Consider the following 19,994-nt stretch of genomic DNA (forward strand, 5'->3'; position numbering starts at 1 on the left):
TCTGCCTGCTTCCAATTCAGCCTAGAGAAGAACTGAATCTACAAAGCTTAACAACTGGGAAAAAATAACCATATATACAGAAAAGGCCTCCAGAAAGGTACCATTTATGATGTAGCGATAGAATTATTCCTAAATAGCCAGGCACAGTGGCTCATGCCTGTAATCCCAACACTTTGGGAGGCCGAGGCAGGTGGATCACTTGAGGTCAGGAGTTCGAGACCAGCCTAGTTAACATGGTGAAACCCCATCTCTACTAAAAATACAAAAATTAGCCGGGCATGGTGGCAGGCACCTGTAACCCCAGCTACTGGAGAGGCTGAGGCAGGAGAATCACTTGAGCCCAGGGACCAGAGGTTGCAGTGAGCCGAGATAGTACCACTGCACTCCTACCTGGGAGACAGAGTGAGACTCCATCTCAACAACAACAACAACAAATTAAAAATTAAAAAAAAAAGAATTATTCACAAAGGACGACCCCTATTGTGAGCAACATTATTACTAACATTATTATTATTAAATAACAGAAATTTCGAGTATATGAATTGTCAAGCTACGAAGATATCTGAATGCAACAAACTTGAAATCTTAAAATCTTACTGATACCATTATTTTCAAGGTTCCTTTAAGTTATTTCACAAGTCAAATGCACTCTTGCATTCCAGTAGGCATGTATAAACTAGAACGTCAGATTTCTAAAGCATTCAGTTCATTGGGTAGAGACTGTTAATGGAAGATTTCACACACAGGGAGAAACTTAAGAGTTTTCTCTCTCTCTCTCTCTCTCTCTCTGTGTCTGCCTTTTACTCTCTTTTGAGACAGGGTCTTTCTCCGTCACCCAGCCTGGAGTACAGTGAAGCATGCAATCATGGCTCACCGCAATCTGGACCTCTCAGGCTCAAGTCATCCTACTCCCTCAGGCTCCCAAGTAGCTGGGATTATGGACTGACGCACACCACCACACCCAGCTGATTTTTGTAGAGATGAAGTTTTGCTATGTTGCGCAGGCTGGTCTGGAACTCCTGAGCTCAAGCGATCCACCCACCTTGGCCTCCCAAAGTGTTTGACTTACAGGCATGAGCCACAGCGCCCAGCCTAGTTAATATTTTCTTGACAAAATACTTATCATCTTAAAATATCTTTTCCAAAATAAGTGAAAGCATTGGAACTCAATATAAAATATTATTTTTTAGGTTAAAAAGATCACTTTACTAGACACCTTCAAGTGCAGTTTCCCTTTCTCCAACAGCCTTTTACATTCTTTACAGAAGACTCTATTGGCACATTTTAATATTGAAGGAATTAAGAAAAGACAAAGGAACAAGTGATGTTTACAAAAAAAAAAAGCTGCACAAGACCAACTTAACCACAAGTACTTGCATGACAGAAGTGGTCGCTTTCCTTTTCACTGGTTTGTAAGTGGTGAGAGCTGAACAGGGAAGAAAGGAATGGCGCTTTGGCAGTGACAATGGGACGGGCTGGAGGAAAACACTTCAGGTAAAAAGATCCCCAACAGGTGACCTAGTCTCCAATCGTTGACCTTGAACTCATTTAGCACAAAACGGGGGGGCGGGGAGGGGTGGGGGAAGACAAACGTACCATACACCTACGTTTTGTTTAACAGAACGTCGTTAACTGTATTGAAATGCATACAAAAATGCTTTAATAAGTGAGGGAGATGGTATAAGGAAGCACCAGTTTCCAAAAGGAAGTATTCCCAGTGCATCACATTTCCCAGATTTTGTCAGCACAGACAGTCCCCCCTTTATCTTCCTGCCTCTCATCCAACCTTACAAGTGGCAAAAGTCTCGTCCCCGCAGTCTTTATTGCCGACTCAGCCCAAGTGGCAGAGCAAGGAAGGTTTCGCTAGCCCCCGTCCCCACAGCCCCAAGCTGTCACACCCCAGCAGGCTTAGGCCCACCCAGTCGTTTTCCCTGCCCCTGAACTCAGCTTTAAAATTAATTCGACCTAAAATTAAAGTTTTAAAAAATAAATACATAAAATTAATTCAATCGATTCCGTTCAACAGAAGTCCAATTCCCAAGTTCCAAAAAACTATCCTAATAGGGAAAGGCAGGTCCCTAAACGTATCTGGGGTAGACTCCTCCCAGGAGCACAGGTAGGGATACTGCGAGATGAGCGGCTTTGTTCACTCCTGATGCCACATCTGGAAAAGAGTTTGAAGAGGGACTTTTCCAATTTCCAAGTGCAAGAGCTTAGAGCAAAAGGAAGGGGTTAGAGACAGCGCTGCGCACGCCCACCCTGTTTCCCCGCCCAGCTGTATCCAAGCGCGGGCCTTCCCCTCCTGCGCCGGGCTCTGAAGGCGGGAAGGCGTGCGGCTGCACCAGCCAGGGGCAGACGAAGACCACCAGCCTGGGACCCGGCAGCCCGACCTGAGCTCTGGGGATGCCTGCCTTACCTGAGCCGTGGGGCCGAGGAGCGGCAGAGGCCAGGCAGTCTGGCGGGTCTCGCCCTTAGGGTCACCGGTCCCGGCCCCACCCCGGTCCTGCCCCCGCCCCGCCCCGGTCCTGCCCCCGCCCCGCCCCGGTCCTGCCCCCGCCCCGCCCCGGTCCTGCCCCCGCAGCACGCGGACCCGGCTTGCTCTGGCCCCAGCCGCCCGCGGACCGGGTGCACCCGCTCTCCCTTCCTGCAGCCCTGACCCGCTGCCTCCCTCCCGCCCTCCCTCCCTCCTTCTCTCACTTGCGGTGGCGGCTGGAAAAGGCCCGCCAGCAGCCTGCGGTTGCCTGTCCTCTCAGGGCTGGAGAGAATTAGTTAGGGGGGGTTAGATCAAAAGAGCCCAGGTGACGTGAACTCTTGACCCTAGGCATTGGCAGAGACGAGGCCTCAACCTTTTTTCTTTCTTTTTTTTTTTTTTTTTTTTTTAGTTTTTGGGGATACACAGTAGGTGTATATATTTATGACGTATATGCCGTATTTTGATACAGACAAACAATGCGTAATAATTACATCAGGGTAAATGAGGTTTCCATCAGCTCAGCACTTATCCTTTGTGTTACAAACAATCCAATTATACTCTTTTAGTTATTTTTAACTGTACAATTATATTATTATTGACTATATTCACCCTGTTGTGCCACCAAATAGTAGGTCTTATACATTCTATTTTTTTCTACCCATTTACCATTCCCACCTCCCCCCCCCCACTCCCCCACCCCCCACTATCCTACACAGCCTTTGATAACCATCCTCCTACTCTCTATCCTCATGAGTTGAATTGTTTTAATTTTTAGCTTCCACAAATAAGTGGGAACGTGAAGTTTGTCTTTCTGTGCCTGGCATATTTCACTTAACATAATGATCTCCAGTTCCATCCATGTTGTTGCAAATGACAGGATCTCATTCTTTTTATGGCTGAATAGTACTCCACCATGTATATGTTGTACCACATTTTCCTTATCAGTTTATCGGTTGATGGACAACTTAGGTTGATTCAAAATCTTGGCTATTGTGAACAGTGCTGCAATAAACACAGGAATGCAGATATTTCTTTGATATACTGATTTTCTTTCTTTTGGATATATACCTAACAATGGGATTGCTGGATCATATGGTAGTTCTAGTTTTAGTTTTTTGAGAAAGCTCCAAGCTGTTCTCCATAGTGGTTGTACTAAAGAGCTTAAACAACTCAATAGGAAAAAATATAATAATTCAGTTTAAAAATGGGCAGAAGGCCGGACACAATGGCTCACGTTTGTAATTCCAGCACTTTGGGAGGGTGAGGTGGGCAAATCACTTGAAGTCAGGAGTTCGAGACCAGCCTGGCCAACATGATGAAACCCTGTCTCTACTAAAAATACAAAAATTAGCTGGGCATGATGGTGCGTGCCTGTAGTCGATGCTACTCCAGAGACTGAGGCAGAAGAATCGCTTGAACCCAAGAGGTGGAGGCTGCAGTGAGCTGAGATCACACCACTGCACTCCAACCTGGGTGACAGAGTGAGACTCCATCTCTAAATAAATAAATAAATATAAAAATAGTCAAAAGACCCAAAAAGACATTTTTCGAAAGAAGGCATACAAATGGCAAACAGGCATATGAAAAGGTGCTCAACATCATTGATCATCAGAGAAATGCAAATCAAAACTACAATGGGATATCATCTTACCCAAATTCAAACGGCTCACATCCAAAAGACAGGCAATAACAAATGCTGGCAAGGATGTGGAGAGAAGGGAACCCCCATACATTGTTGGTGGCAATATAAATAAGTACAACCACTATGGAGAACAGTTTGAAGGTTCCTCAAAAAAATTAAAATAAAACTACCATATAATCCAGCAATTCCACTGCTGGGTATATACACAAAAAAAAGAAATCAATATATCCAAGATCTTTTGGTAAGGGATGGAAGGACGTTTTCCTCAAGACTGCATGGGCATGGTGGCTCATGCCTGTAATCCCAGCACTTTAGGAGGCTGAGGTGAATAGATTGCTTGCTCCCAAGAGTTTGAGACCAGCCTGGACAATAGGAGGAGACCCCCATCTCCACAAAAAATACAAAAATTAGCCAGGCATGGTGGCTGTGCACCTGTAGTACCAGTTCCTCTTGAGGTTAAGTCAGGAGGGTCACTTGAGTCTGTGAGTTCAAGGCTGCAGCTAGCCCTGATTGTACCACTGCACTCCAGCCTGAGAAACAGAGCATGACTCTGTCAAAAACAAAAACAAACAAACAAACAAACAAAAAGCCCACAAAACAAAAAATGCAGCCTCTGAGTAGGGAAAAGCCATTAAAAGTATCAAGAGTGGGTGAAAAATTCAACATTGAAACCAGCATGCTAGCCTGCTGTGAATAGACTAAGTACCTAAACTGAATGACTGGGTGGTTTAGTAAAATGTGGGGTGGGGAGACACTGCTTTTTTTTTTTTTTTTTTTTAAGGTTTCTCAGTTACATGACTTTACGCTCCAAATCCTATTGGCTCCTTAGTCTTGGATTCTAATACTCCTGGAAGCAGGTTGGGAGAGATTTTAACTCCTCCTTTTTTTCACTGATATCTGGCTTCCCAAATATTAAGGATATTTGGCCAGGCCCAGGTAAGATCACAGGTTTTCCATCTCTTAAACTTCACATATCCTGGTTCTTCCTGCATGCAATGTTTCCTACTAGAGCACTCCTGTCGCCTTCTGCATCCTTTGGGACTGGTTCATTTCTATTCTGGATTCTCACTTCCCTCCTGCAGGTTAGGTGTGCTTGTTACTCACTCCTAATTACCTTGCTTCCTCTGTCATTACACTTGTCACAACTGACTACCATTGCTTGTGCATTGGCCTCCCGTTCTTGACTGTAAGCTCCGTAAAGGCAGGGACACCAAGCACATAGGAGATACAGAATAAATGTTGTTGAATGATGTGCCTGTGACAGTCAACTGTTAAAGCACTCCCAGCCATCAACTCTTTAATGAATTTCCCTCACCAATCCTTTCCTTCTAAGTCTGCAGGTTCTTATATCAAAGTTAATATCCCCACACATCCCCTCATCCCCAAGCCTTCATCCTACCTCTTGAGCAGAGCCTTCTCCATAGTCTTCATAGTCGCAAATGTAGAAAGAGGTCTAGACCTAGTTGCTCTTGTCTGAGCTCTGCTGTAGCTAGCTTAGTGGTCTTAGAGACCCACAGCCTCTCTGTGTCTCAGATCAGGGCTGGCTTATCCATTAGGGGCAGTGCCCAGGATCCATAATAATTTGGGGGCCCACAAAATGGGGGCAGAGAGAAAAGAACAAAAGAATATTTAAGTCAAAGAAAGTCTTGTAATATGTAATTTTAATGTGTTGGTCTTTGTACCAATGTAGTCCACTGACCATGTTGAACTTTACCCAAGTCCTGTGATCCTGGAAAACAGGGTTAAAGGAACCCTCCCACTCTTTAGTGTTCTAGAAAACAGCTTATACCAGGAAAGATCCTCCCCCATGTGACTTATATAAGACTTGCTGATGCCAACCTTGTTTTTTTTATGACAAAGCTGAACATAGACGCTCCACCATTCCATTCTTTGCATCATTAATGATTAGCTGAACTTTTCACCCACAGACCAGTGTGGACAGAATATCTGCTACCTTGACTTGACCCAATTTTAGTTAGAATTCTCTCCTTCTCCTGGCCCCTGAGCTTTGACCTGCCCTTTGCCTAAGCCATCATACAACCCCTCCTTAAGAGCCCCTCCTGAAAATTGGGTGATCATAGGGTAGAATTTTCTCTTTTCTACTGTAAGATCATTCACCCTAACTCATTCCGCTTTTCGACATCCTGTTATTTCCAGCATTGTTTATTCCTTCCTAGAAAGAAAAGACCTTTTCTGCCTAAACTTTGAGAGGTTTGTATATCTCAGGATCAAAGTTTTCTTCTAATTGCAATAGTACCCCTCCTCCTATTGCAAGTCACTTTCTCTCCATTGCAATACTCCTTTAGAATAAAAGTCTTTGCTTACCCAAGTCTATATTTTTAACTTGACATTGTAAGATATAATTTTTAATATTGTTTATAAATGAAGAGACCTCCCCAAAGCAAAAATGCCCACTAAAATCATAATGTGAACCTGCCTCAGATTCCTCACTGTTAAATGGAGAAGCTGAATTAGGTAGACCAAGATACCTTTTGCCAAAATTAATGAATTCAGAAGCAGAATTATCTGCTCTTGGTTAGTCAGTAGGAAGCAACTGACAAAATGACACGCCCACCTCATTTATTATACATCTTATTCATTGCTACTTCTTTGACTGGACTCAGGGCTGTTCCTGCACCTGGCTTATGGGATAAAATAGAGGTCTCCAAGGCTTCTTTTCTGAAAGTTCCGGCACACAAATAAGACCTTTGATTGTGTACCAACCTATATGTATTTCTTGGGTCCTGACACAGTGGGTATTGGTTATAGCAATAGTGTATCCCTTCCTCCCTTTATTTCTTGTTTTCTTATTCATGTAGCACATGCTATTATAACTGAAAAAGCTCCATAAGTTCTAAAGTAAAAACAACATGATATGCAATTTGATATCTCACCCATTCAGATGAAATTTTATAATTTCCCCACTTCTTTAGAAGAGTTCATTTTGTGCTTGCTTCGACAGCACATACAGTAAAAATGGAACGATACAGAGAAGACTAGCATCTCCCCTGCACAAGGATGACATCCAAATGTTTGAAGCATTCCATTTTTCAAAGTGAAATAAACCATAATTTTTTAAAAAAACAAGAGGATTGGACATTTAGTATAATTTGTTTTCCAAGATTAAATAAATATACATTAAAATAAATACATAGAAGACGAAGAGAAAAAATACATATCCCAACCCGTAGCAATCTAAAAGAACCTTTAGTATCCTTTTTTTCAGTGTATTTCTTTCTTGCCTCTCTGAAAAAGTACTTGTTTATGTATTTGTAATGTTATACAGGTACAGTTTATATCCTTTCCCTTAAACATTACATTATAAGAAGTTTACCTTGTTGCTACATTGTCTTCATAATTATCCTTTTTAATAGCTGCATAATAGACCATCAAATAGATGCTTTGTAGTATGCCTGCTTCCCATGCTTCCCACTTGCTGGGTGTTTGTTTCTAAATTTTAACTAAATTATGCTGTGTTGAATATTTTGTTAGGACAGATTTCCAGAAGCAGAATTATTAAGTCAAAATGTGTCCCTATTTTTTATGCCTCTCCATACATCTTTCCAAGTTGATTTTTAATAGTTGGAGCAAATGCTTCCATCAGTGTGTGAGAGGAAATTTCTCCACCAAGGAAATATTTAACTGGGGATTAAATATACATATTCTCAGTGTTTGCAAATTTGATGTACTAGATTGACTATTAACTCCATGAGGGGCTATGTCTGTCTGTTCACCATCTCCTTGCTCAATAATTATTTGGTAAATAGGGAATAGAAGACTGAATGAAGGAAAAGTTGTATCTTATCGCACTGTTGAATGAACTGCATTTTGGAATGCAATGAACTAACATAGTTTATAAGTGCCATAAAATCTCCTTATTTTTCTTTGGTCTTAATCCTTGGACTGAGAAGTGGTCGTTAAAAACTCATCTAGAATTGGCATTCAAGGCAGGGTTGAATAAAATTGGAGGTTCTAAAGCAATGTTTCTAAAAGGGCCTTTTCTCCTTTGAATAAAGAAAAATTAATAGTATACTGAATATCTCAAACACAAACATTGATGTTATCACCTAAAGCACAAAGAATTTTTGGGAAGTATTGTGCCTATTTGGCCTTGTTTCCAGTGTATGAATTTCTATACTGTCGAGGCACAGGTAGCCTCAACACAGCATGATTGAAACCGGTCTAATAATAAACCTGGAATGACAGCCTATTTAAAGAAACATGGTGCCCCTAACACATGCTGCTAGAGGGGATGCATATGAGACCAACTGCCTTGGACAGCAAGAGTGTGTTCAGTGTAACAGATGGGAGAGGATGAAGAGAGCATGCCTTCTGTCTCTCTCTGTAGATGATGGAAGGAGACGTGCAGTTAATCCTTAGTTTAGGATATAAGAGAGAACAAAAAGAAAGGAACCACAAGGATTCCCTTAACTTGCTCGTTGCTTACATCTTTATTTTTCCCAAAGAAAAGCAAGTTAGAGCTTAGACATCAGCAGGAAGAGCAAGCTGGCAGGTGAAAGACAAACTGGACACTGGAAGGTGATTTGTTTGGTTGGCTTGGTATTGGTGCTGTTATTTTCAACTGGCATTTGAATGTTGTAGGCCTCGCCACTCCCTATAGTCTTCACCCATCTATACTACCTGCTTGGCCTCTGAAGACACTCAAATTTGTGTTCCTAGAATACTTTGTGTTTCTCAGAAAAGTGTCCTGATACACAAAAACTATCTCCTACCTTTCCTCCCATTACATCAATAAGGCTAGCCAGACAATGATGACTTACTTTATAATCTGTTAATCCCTATACTGCAGGATTCAGGTGTTTGAACAAAAGGACAGATAGTTCTTTTATAGTTGAAATGTGTTTCTTTGCTGATAAGATGCTATGCAGTGTGAACCCCTCTTCCTTTTAAGCACTGAAAGATTTTTGCCAGATACAATAAATATCTTTGGAGAAGATGTGGTAATTTCCAATCAGAAAGATCCTCTGACATATTATAATACAAAAATTGACTAGAAATAATGCCTAAGTAAATTAGTTCAGTCAATCTGTGAAATGATAAAAACAACTCGTGATGGTTTAGTATATGTCCAGAAATTATTTGAAACTCCTCCCTCTGGTGAAGCCTTAATTCTCTCTGTGGGCAATACTTAGTGACTGCCTTCCAACAAGAAGAACACGGTAGATATGATGGAGAACAACTGTGAAATGTAGATTGTAAAATGACAATGTGACTTCCACCTTGTTCTTTCTGCTGCTTGGGTCATTCTCTCCAGACGAAGTCACTCCAGCAGCTCTATGGAAAGGCCCATTTGTTCAGGAACAGAGGTCTATTTCCAGTAGCCATCAAGAAACCGAGGCCTCCTCCTGTGAATGTGCCAGCTTGTAGACAAATCCTCTAGCTTCAGTCAGGCTGACAGTCCCAGCTGGTATCTTGACTGCAACTTTATGAGAAACACTGTGCCAGAACCACACATCTCAACCACTCCTGAATCCCTGTCACATAGATACTCTGCAATAATAAAGGCCTTTTTGTTATTACGTATACCCCGCTAAGTTTTGAGGGTAATTTGTTGCACATTAATAAATAACTAATACAGAATTTATTCAAGAACCTTCCTTGATGAGGATGTACTAAGGATGACAATAATAATAATAATATCTGGCATTTTCAAAGTTTTCTGTATTATAATGTCGTGTATCTTCTAAAAACCTTTTGGTTGCCTAAACTATGTGGGCATTGGTCATTCTTGTTGATGATTCAGTTTTTTCCCGTTTTCTATGGTTGGAAACCCACTTCCCTCTTTAGGAGTCACAGCCTGTATTTTTCCTGGAGAAGTTGTGAACAGTTCATTGCTTACTCTTCAGTATTCCATTATACACAGGGCACGAACACATGTTCTAGCTTCTGCCAGTCAAACCCACAGCTCTAGACAAAACACATTCTTGTGAGGGAGATGGCAGCCCCACAGCCACATCTGATTTTCAAAGGCAGTGATGCAGTGTCTAGTGGCTGCATCCGAGGATACTAGCAGAGTGTCAGTGGTGCAGGATCCACTGTCTATGCCCAGCTGGTGGCAGTGATAATAGTACTAGCTCTGCAGTATGGTTTTGGATTTTGTCAGGATTGCATAACATTCAAACTTAGTTTTCTGTTTCCTGGGAGAGATTCAATACCCTTTCATAAAATCCTTTTCTATTTAGATTAGCATGTCGCTTTATTTTGCACACAACTAAAAACCCTGACTGATACAGGCAGCTCCATTTTACAGATGGGACAATTGAGAACCAAAGATGTTAAATGATGTGTTGTCAGATACAAGTAGCAAGTGATAGAATTGAAATACATTAACTAGTACAGATTGAACTAAGCAAGTAAAGTAATATTCAAATTTAGAATTAAAATGCAAAGGCTTTAGATCCTTTAAAAAAAACTAATTGTTTTTCTTTAAACTAGATAAAGTGCTAGTTCCCTGTTCTAATCCATATATTAATTGTCAGCATTATGGCATTGAAGCCCTTGCTGCTTCAGAAATGGACCATGCTTTTCCACACTTTCTTGGTTTTACACAGATACCTCTTCATGGAAATGCTTTTATCTGTCCATCTCTGCCTCCCACTCATTAACAGTTTGCCTGGAGGTTACTTCGAAACCCAGACGTTGTGATGATTATTCTTTGCAGCCTTTTCTGAGCCCTCAGGAAAAGGTATTTTATTCTCATCCCCCTCTAATGCTTTCCCAGAGTTCTGTTTCTATCCATGATGAAATGCTTAAGTTTGTTTACCTGTCTGCCCGACTTCACCCCATTTCACCAACAAAAGGAATGGAAAGACCCCAGACTCTGCCCAACCAATGGAGGGAGATTAGGACAAAGTCTACATATGGAACAGGGATCCCAAGACTGGAATGACATCAGCTATAAGAATGCTGACAGCTAGGCAGATAGCCCCTGTACAGGATACTGGAGACATTTTCTCAAAAGAAATTGAATGATTCCAGAAAAAGTCCTCAAAAGCATGACATTTGCAAGTTTCTCAAGCAAATGGGTGAGCATACATATGATTCTGAAAGATTTGCCAATCCACACCTTACAAGAAGAATGCCAACTCAGATTGTAGTACTTTAAATTTACATTATAATAAAAAACAAAGGATCATCAGAATTATGTAGAAAACTTCCAATAAGAAACAGATCAAAACACATCAATTAGAAAAGGAAAAAGGAAGAGGAGACAGAGCAAGATGCCCAAGTAGAAAAGGAAAAGGGAAGAAATCATTTAGGGAGCAGGAAAAAATTTTAATCAACATAATGAAGAGACAATCTACCAAATGGGAGAAAATATTTGCAAACTATACATCTGATAAGGGGTTAATATTCAAAGTATTTAAAGAACTCAAACAACTTAGTAACAATTAAAAAAATAAAAATTAACAAAAATCTGACTAGACATTTCTCAAAAGAAGACAGGCAAATGGCCAAGAAGTATCTGAAAAAATGCTTAACGTTAGTAATCATCAGGGAAATGCAAATCAAAACCACAATGAGATCTCACCTCACTCCTGTTAGTATGGCTATTATCAAAAACACCAGACATAAGTGTTGGCGAGAATGGGAAGGAAGGGGAACACTTTCACTCTGCTGATAAGTCTGCAAATTCGTATAGCCATTAAAGAAAATGGTATGGAGTTTCCTCAAATTAGAAATAAAATTACCATATCATCCAGCAATGCCACTATTGGATACATAGCCAAAGAAAATGAAATCAGTATGTCAAAGAGGTATCTGAACTACCATATTCATTGCTGCACTATTCACAATAGCCAAGATGTGTAATCATCCTATGTGTCTATCAGCAGATGAATGGATAAAGAAAATATGATAGATGTACATAATGGAATACTATTCATCCATAGAAAAATAAGGAAATCCTGTCATTTGCAAAACCACGGAAGAATCTGGAGGACATTATGTGAAGTAAAATAAGTCAAGCACAAAAAGACAAAAATACCACATGATCTCACTCATATGTGGAATCTAGAAAAGCTGATATCTTAGAAGTAGAAAGTAGAACAGTGTTTACTACAGGCTGCAGTGGTTAGACTGGAGCCAGCTCGGGGAGATGTTAGCCACAGTGTTACGAGAAAGGGGTCCCCATCCAGACCCCAAGAGAGGGTTCTTGGACCTTGCATGAGAAAGAATGTGCGGCAAGTCCATAAAGTGAAAGCAAGTTTATTAAGAAAGTAAAGGAATAAAGAATGGCTACTCCACAGGTAGAGCAGCCCCAGGGCAACTGGTTGATATTTTTATGATTATTTCTTGATTATATGCTAAACAAGGGGTGGACTATTCATGAGTTTTCTGGGAAAGGGGTCAGCAATTCCCAGAAGTGAGGGTACCTTCCCCTTTTAGACCATATAGGGTAACTTCCAGACGTTGCCATGGCATTTGTGTACTGTCATGGCACTAGTGGGCATGTCTTTTAGCATACTAATGTGTTATGATTAGCATATAATGAGCAATGAGGATGATCAGAGGTCACTGTCATCACCGCCTTGGTTTTGGTGGGTTTTAGCCGACTTCTTTACCACAACCTGTTTTATAGGCAAGGTCTTTATGACCTGTACCTTGGGCTGACCTCCTATCTCATCCTGTGACTTAGAATGCCTTCACCTCCTGGGAATGCAGCCCAGTGGGTCTCTGCCTTATTTTACCCAGCCCATATTCAAGTTAGAGTTGCTCTGGTTCAAATACCTCTGACAAGATGTAATTACAATTAGAAAAGAGGAAAAAGTACAGGAGATATACAGCACAATGATTATCGTTAATGATGATATATTCTTGAAAAATGTAGAGTGGATGTTAAATGTTCTCACCACAAAAATGATAACTATGTGAGGTAATACATTTGTTAATTAGCAAGATTTAACCATTCCACAATATTTATGGATTTCGAAACATCATGTACATGCTAAATGCTTATAATTTCTTCTGTCAATTAAAAAATAATAGTATCAAAGAAATTGACAGACATTCTAAAATTATAAGAAAAGCCAAAGAACTGGAATAGTCAACAATTTTGAAAAAGAATAATTCTTGAGAACTCACATTCTCTGATATCAAAACGTACTATAGAGCTACAGTAATCAGGACACTGCAGTGGTGGTAAAAGGCCAGACATATATATCAATGAAGCAAAACAGCATCCGGAAACAGGCTCAAATGTGTAGAGTTAACTGATTTTTTAATTTTTTATATTATTATTATACTTTAAGTTTTAGGGTACATGTGCACAATGTGCAGGTTTGTTAAAATTGCTAAAGTAATTGTATGGAGAAAGGATAGTCTTTTCAACAAATGATGCTAGAACTATTGTCATCCATACACTAAATGAATTAATGAATGAATACATTTTAACCTACACCTTGCACCTTAAAATTAACTCAAAATGGATCATAGCTCTAAATGTAAAACATAAACCTGTAAATTTTCTATAAGAAAACATAGAAGAGATTTTTTGTTACTTTGAGTTAGGCAAAAAGCAATATCCATAAAATAAAAAAATTGAAAAATAGTACTTTATCAAAGAACTTCTGGTTTATGAAGAACACTATTAAGGGAAAGAAAAGCAAAGCCACAGATTGGAAGAAATTATTTGCCAATCATATATCTGGTAAAGGACTTCTATCAGAATACAAAATAATGCTCCAAACTCAACAGTAAGTACACTAATAATTGAATTTTTAAATCAGTTAAAAGATTTGGCCACTTCACCAAAGAAAATGTTACTGATGAAAAATGAACAGATGATGCGATGCCCCACATCATTAGTTATTAAAGAAGTGCACAGTAAGCCACAATGAGATATTACTAAGCCCCTATTGAAATGGCTGAAGTTTTTAAAATGTTGGTATTATGAAATGCCAGTGAGGATACAGAAAATTTAAAATTATCATACAGTGGTGGGGGATTGTAAAATGATACAGAAATTTTGGGTAATGTTTTCCAGTTTCTTACAAAGTTAAATATACACTTGCTTTGTGATCTATCAATGCTACTCCTTGGTATAGTGATAAATGAAAACTTATGTTCATATAAAGTCCAGTTTGTGAATACTTATCATAGCTTTATTCATAAGTGGAGACAGCTTAGGTTGGTGAGCATACAAACTCTCATATATCTATATATTGGAATGCTACTCAGTAATAAAAAGGAACAAATTATTAATGCATACAACAACATGGCTGAATCACAAGTGCATTATGCTACATGAAACAAGCCAGGTTTGAGACTATATACTTTAGTGGTTGCCTTGGAGATACAATAACTATTTTGGATAATAAAACTGTCCCATATCTAGACTGTGTTGGTGGTTAAATGACTGTATCTATTTGCCATTTTTGATAGAATCAAACTCCACAAAGTGTGAATTTACTGTAGGTAGACTTAAAGAAAAAACCTAGGAACTAAAGGGTCATTCATTTAACCATTAACCATGTATTAAATAGAACTAAGCAGAGACTAGAATGTGTTTATCACCAGTGTAATAACAACTCACCAAAAGAAAGCAGTGACTGAGTAGACCAAGAATCTTTTCAAGAAATATCACATCAGGATGATACTTTACAAATAGAAAAAGAATGGGTTCAAATGCCTCTTTTGTGCAACCTTTACAATATTTATTTGAAATTATTTGCACTTGAAATTATTTACTTTTACGCTTTGGTAGATAATCCCTGAGTCTTCTTTAAAGCAGAGACTTCCTTTTATTAAAACCTGAAATTACTTGAAATTCACAAAAAGAGCCAGAGATTTGTGATCTGTGAATTCTGGGCCTGACATTATGTATGTGACTGTAAACAAATCACACAATCTTCAGAAACATATTTATTTTTATCAGTTAGGGACTCATATATAAACTGTAAGCACTGTGCACATGTGAGACATAAGAATTACTAAACTAATTCTGCCTCTGCAGAGGTGCAGACATAGACATGGAGTCTCTTCTTTCTCTCTCTCTCTCCTCTCTCTCTCTCTCTCCTGCATTCTGGCTTGCTGCTAGGTGACTAGGGACAAGCCATCCTTCTAATGACCACCACTAGAACTGCACACATAATACCTAAAGGAAGTTACCTTGCCTTAAGGGCAGGATCTCTCCACTTTAGTTGTAAAACTCTGTAAGGTCATGCATAATGAGTATATATGAATTTTCACTGACGAAAGCCTATTCTATAATTGAGAGCAAGGACCCCAACTGACCACCTGATCTCAAAGGCTTGTTAGACATCCTTGCTCTAAGCAGTTCCCAAACTTTAAATTTCATAGGTCTAAATAAAATTTCAAAGAAAATAGGGGTTGCCAATTTTTATTTTCTGAAGTAACATCATTAAAAATAAAACACATTAAAGTTGTTATTAAGCAAAAATAAAAATGTACATTATTATTGTTGTGAATTTACAGAATGCCAGAGGTTACAAGCAGATTCTAAGCACTTTCAGAGAGAAAAATAAAGGTTACCTGCAAAGGAACAAGAAGTGTAATTGTTTTAGACTTTTCAGCAGCAATGTGGGATAATAGAAAAAAGGTTATCAAGGCCTTCACAGTTTTAAGAACAAACTATTTTCAGATTTGAATTGTATATTCTGCCAAGTTAACAACAATTATAAGACATTTTCATAATGCAAGAACACAAATGTAAACCTCCCATACACACTCTTTAGGAAGCCACGGAGGATATCTTCAGGTAAACAAATACATTAACCAAGAAAAAGGAAAGCATGACATCCAGGAATGATGGGAATGGGAATAGATTTGAGAAAGCAGTGAAGGCAAAACACAGCATGAGATACGTGCCCAAAGCCCAAATAGTAGCCAGTCTGTACAGCAGGAAAAAAGTGATGCAGAATAGTCTTTAGAGGAGAACAAGATAGAATAGATGAATTACTTGATATGTATGAGCATTTCAAAAATTATTGGTAAATATTTGACTAGTCGGTTTGAACGCTGGGGAAAAATACTAAAGAATTACCCAAATGCAAAACAATACAAGTACTGAATTCAACATTATTTAAAATAAAAGATAACAATTACAAAGATAATAACATCTAACATTTATACATAAAAATATATAAATAGCCAGGTGCGGTGGCTCACGCCTGTAATCCCAGCACTTTGGGAGGCTGAGGCGGGCGGATCGCCTGAGGTCAGGAGTTTGAGACCAGCCTGACCAACATGGTGAAACCCCGTCTCTATCAAAAAGACAAAAATTAGCCGGGTGTGGTTGTGGGTGCCTGTAATCCCAGCTACTCGGGAGGTGGGGGCAGGAGAATCACTTGAACCCGGGAGGCAGAGGTTGTGGTGAGCCGATATTGCGCCACTGCACTCCAGCCTGAGTGATAGAGCAAGACTCCATGTCCAAAAAAAAAGAAAAAAAAAAAATATATATATACGTATATAAAGTTCATTCTACTTAAAATTTGCTATGAGAAGATTATAGTGGACATTTATTCTTCTTTTGGGTTTCTCAGGTTCTTGGGACACTATTTGTAGTTGGGGAAAATTTCCCACTTAACCCACTGCTACCTCCCCAAGATAGAAAGTAAAATATCTTTCCCAGTTTACTTTGAAGCCCGGGTTCAGGTACATAACTTAGGCTTACCAATCAGATGCACCCATAGATTAGCATCAATGCAACAAAGTAGTAGGTGCTTGCAGAATTCAGCCACATTGGCAGCAGAGACCTCTACTTCAGAGGCATCTGTGGCAGTGGCTCTAGTGATAGGGTCCAGAGTACAGCAATAGTGGTGAGAATTCTGCTTCCTGTGCCAATAGCAGTGGTATTCACATTTCCACAGAGCAGTTCTAAACTCTTAAGTTGTCCTTAGCAGTCCTCATGATAGACTTAAATAAATTACTTTTCTGCTAAAACTTCTGGAGTGGGTTTCTGTTGTTTACTACTAAAACTAAAATCGTCAGTGAAGAATAAGAATTTAGCATTTACTATTGACATTTCACATGCATTCTTTCACTATATTTTAATCCCCTGGATCAATAATATGTAATAGGAAAACTATGATAAATACCTGATAATAGTAAAGAATTGAAGAGACTGCAAATGTGTCTTTCTGATCAATCATCATAGAGGAAAGTCCAGGATTTTCCATGTTTATGCTATTCCACTAAAGTCCTAACTGAAAATTAAAGAATTGTAAACACTATTAAGTCCAACACCATATTTTAGCTAGGATATTAGAAGCCTTAAGAAGTTAAGGGTTTTCATCAAGGTTGTGCATTTCGTTTTGACAAACCTGGGCTCAAGTATCAACCTCACTGGTCACCGATCTTTCCCCTAATCCCATTGTCTCAGTTAAGACTTAGATCATGCTAGTAACTTCTCACTTATTACTCAAATCAAGGACTTCATGTTTTTATAAAAATGGATTTGTAAAGATATGTGACTTATAAAATAAAACTGTAAAGATAGGCACCCATGTGTGTATGTGTGTGTGTCTTCTTTCCTGAACTGGCAGTGGAACTGAAGATCCTTGGAATGACTTTTAAAGAAGTTGTAAGCCTGTATAACTAGGAGCTTAAAAAAATGATGGCAGATTCTTTATTATAGCCATGCCATTGAGCAGCCCTATAATATAATATTTTAGGTGAAAAGTAACATTTAGACAGGCTATTTTTCTAGCACCTGATTTCAAGGTCAAATACATTTCTTCTTCATGTTTTGGAAGTGCCTACATTGAAGGCAAAATGAGAAAAGACAAGTCAATGTATTTTTAAATGACAGAATTCTGTGTCTTAAAAAAGGTGAACATTGAACAATTTGAAATTGTTACTGTAACAGTGGTAAACCTAGTTATTTTCCATGCTCTAAATGCTCTGTTCAAGAGCAGAATAATTACCTGAGACGATGTTATAGAATAAATGACCCAGAAGCAGTTTGGATTTTGCAGCCTCCTTGTGAATTCTTCTCAGCTGCCTATATAAATGACTGCAACATTGCGTACTTAATCATCAGCAAATGGAAGTTTCCAGAAGAAAAACTGTGCTATAGATTATAGCACACTCTGACATGAAGGGAAGTTAATTCCCAGAACTTAATTATATTAATATCCCAGAAAAGGTCAAGGAGCAGGGTAGTCTATAGTTAGTATCCTAGTCCTATATTTGTTATCCTGAGAAAATCAATTTAGAACTAGGACTGAATTCCAATTTATGACAGCAACAACAATGCCTTACATTTGGATAATGCTTCTTTAACAAACTTTCATCTATATTATATTAACTGATCTAATGAAAGGAGAAGATACATAAATAGTAGAGAAGGAATATGACATAGAAATCATTTGCTTTGGACTTTGCATTGTTTTTGGCAATTTTACATGATGTCATCATTTAGAAGTGAACTGTAATTGTCATCCTAAGCAGTTGTTCTTTTGGACTGTCTTCATATCTTTGTCTTCTTAAATAATCCAGCTCATTTCATGGACAATATAAACTTCCTTCAGTTCTCAACTTTACATTCTCAGAAATATTCCAGATCATCTCCAATTTATCGCTCTTTTTTTTAGAGTAACAGATTTTATTTAATTAAAATAGACTAAAAACAGACTATAAAATAGTTAGCATTCTCAATAATTTACTATTATTTACATTAGCAAATGTCGGTCGTTAGTAGACACTGTGAGGAGAGAAGCTGACAGAACTGGGACCCTCCCCTGTAGGCGAAGGAGCCCCAGCTTCCCTCTTGCTTCTCGGTCTTTCAGGTTCATTATGGCAGCTCCATCACTGAGAGCACCAGGGCAGTGACTGCAGTACCGGGACCCGTGTTGAAGGCCAAGAGACCTCGAAAGCCAGGAAGAAATTCCTTTCCTCTGGGGAGAATCATCAACGCTCAGTCAAAGCTCAGAATGGCACCTGGTTGGCAATGCTTTCGCCCGCCCTGTAGCCAGTACTCCCCACTGTGCTGGGCCTTCTGCAAATACTCTTTGGGTTGACCCAAACTCAGTTTCTGGATAACCTCTCCTCCATCCCCTCCCACGGCAACCGCACAGAACATTTTAGGGGGGATTTTGACAATTTATCCACTCTTAAATGCTGATCCATCGTTTTATGTTTCCTGATTCTTTAACAAACTTTCATATATGTTATTTTAACTGATTTAATGAAAGGAGAGGATACATAAATAATAGAGAAAGAATACGACATAGAAATCATTTGCTTTTGACTTTGCATTGTCAAAACCTATGACCTATTTAGTTCTGAGTTTCTACTCCCGTTATTTCCCTTCCTATTTTCTCACTATAGCTCCCATTTTTTTCTTTATAACAAATGTGAAAATAGTTGTTATATATTCTTTTCTTATTTACTTGTTTTCCTCACTGGAGTATTATAAGCTCCATCATGGCAGTGACTGAATCAATTTCAGGACTGTACAGTTAGTAATGGCCAGAGTGCTTAGCACATATTAGATGTTTAATAAAACTAGCTAAATAATGAAATCAATTACTGAATTTGTGTTACTACTTCAGCACTTGTAAATAAATTAAAATTATACCCTAACTCATATCATATTAAATAATTTTCAAATGAACTATAGATTCAGAAGTAAAGAAAAAGAAACTACAAAATGTCTTGAGTTAAATATTAGTAAATATTGTAAAATTTTAGTGTGGCAAAGAGCTTTCCTTGTCTATATTTTCCCCCATCTCCTCCACTTTTTTATTTCTTCTTTTTCTCTTCCTCTTTCTTTCTATTTTTATAATAAAAACTTATAAAAATCATACACATTTATTACCTTTTAAAAATACCAAAAGATTATGAAGAAGATGAATCTCTTCACAGTCCATGCACTTCCCACCCAACACAAACCAA

The 19,994-nt window shown here is 38.8% G+C and overlaps 1 protein-coding gene and 1 non-coding gene across 6 annotated transcripts in view; one reads left to right on the top strand and one right to left on the bottom strand.

The window, feature by feature from the left end:
• The window catches only part of WDR72 (WD repeat domain 72), a 236,037-nt gene extending 233,540 nt beyond the window's left edge, over positions 1–2,497 (bottom strand). For 4 of the 5 annotated variants that reach the window (XM_054531292.1, XM_054531290.1, XM_054531289.1 and 1 more), the window contains exon 1: positions 2,417–2,497. The gene's annotated coding sequence lies outside the window, so the exon portion shown is untranslated. 5 annotated transcript variants of the gene reach the window in all.
• A 4,564-nt stretch (positions 2,498–7,061) lies between these two features.
• LOC112129325 (U6 spliceosomal RNA) lies at positions 7,062–7,168 on the top strand. The gene has a single exon (XR_002911727.2). It is a non-coding gene; the product is annotated as a U6 spliceosomal RNA (small nuclear RNA).
• Positions 7,169–19,994: the final 12,826 nt, after the last annotated feature.

Source organism: Pongo abelii, chromosome 16 (assembly GCF_028885655.2).
Source record: "Pongo abelii isolate AG06213 chromosome 16, NHGRI_mPonAbe1-v2.0_pri, whole genome shotgun sequence".
In the NCBI taxonomy this organism is placed as follows: Eukaryota; Metazoa; Chordata; class Mammalia; order Primates; family Hominidae; genus Pongo; species Pongo abelii.